Source organism: Monopterus albus, unplaced genomic scaffold (assembly GCF_001952655.1).
Source record: "Monopterus albus unplaced genomic scaffold, M_albus_1.0 scaffold386.1, whole genome shotgun sequence".
Classification (NCBI taxonomy): domain Eukaryota; kingdom Metazoa; phylum Chordata; class Actinopteri; order Synbranchiformes; family Synbranchidae; genus Monopterus; species Monopterus albus.
This window is the reverse complement of record NW_018128266.1, coordinates 159775-160854: the sequence shown is the minus strand read 5'-3', so window position 1 is coordinate 160854 and position 1080 is coordinate 159775. Positions and strand designations below refer to the sequence as shown.

At 41.7% G+C, this 1080-nt stretch overlaps 1 long non-coding RNA gene across 1 annotated transcript in view; it reads left to right on the top strand.

Annotated features, from left to right (window-relative positions):
- The first annotated feature begins 207 nt into the window (after nt 1–207).
- Nucleotides 208–1080, top strand: part of LOC109951430 (uncharacterized) — a 12932-nt gene continuing 12059 nt past the window's right edge. Inside the window, exon 1 of the long non-coding RNA XR_002273602.1 lies at nt 208–219. This is a non-coding gene — a long non-coding RNA (uncharacterized LOC109951430). The remainder of the gene's footprint in view (nt 220–1080) is intronic.

Sequence of the window (1080 nt, the reverse complement as noted above, 5' to 3'; positions counted from 1 at the left end):
CACATCTTAGAGTGAGTGACAGCAAACACGTTGATTTTTCCTGCTGTCAATAATGCCTCTAACATTATCAGGGCATGTGCAGGGTATTTTTATGTATCACGGCTCATGAGCTGCATTCATGTGTTATTTTGTGGGCTAATTAATGTGCATGGATTTAAGTGTCAGAGCAATGATCCTCAAGGACCGGCTGGAGTGCATGAGCACAATACTGGTCATTGTGTGGAAAGTTGTTATGGGAGGTGAGGGGCGGTAACAGTGGCTGCTGAACTGAAAGCTACAGAAGTGCTGCTGAAAAGATGGTGTTTAACAAGTTATATTATGGTTATGTGTTGACTCTCACAGCGCTTGGTCTCAGCCTCCACATACACAAACCAATCTATTCTTAGGATGTCTGCTAGTCTTAAGCTCATTCCACAGACTCTATTGGGTTACAGGTACATTAACTAAGATTTCACACCATGGCCTGATAAAACAAGTGAAAATGGGAGAGGACATGGTGTCTCTCATCTATCCTACCCCCAGCATGACAGTCTGTGATTTTAAGCCCTTCTGTTGTTGTTCCAGCTTCTCTACCATGTTGTCAAAATCAGGTTAATAAATTAACCCTTCACAGAGGATTCACAAATATACTCATTAGTCAGACAACACTACTTTCAGACTGCAGGTTGTGTCTTGTGCAGTTTGTGACAACCAGACATCTGCTGTTTACATTTGCAAAGAAACAGGAAGTAATTTACTCAATTAATTGATTTAAATTTGTCTGTTGCAAGTTCTTTATCTGTGTTTTTTGTTGTATTGTTTTCTGATTTTGTAAAGCACCTTGTAACTTCAATTTAGAAATGCGCTATACAAATAAAATTTTACTTACTGTCTTTACTTTTACAACTAAATCACTTGCTTTTTCTTGCCACTGTATTTGACGATCTTACCTCAGATTCCATCCATCCATTTATTTTCCTCTGCTTATCCGGGACCGGGTCGCGGGCAGCAGTCAAAGATGCCCAGACTTCCCTCTCTCCAGACACTTCCTCCAGCTCCTCCGGGGGAATGCTGAGGCGTTCCCAGGCCAGCCGAGAGACC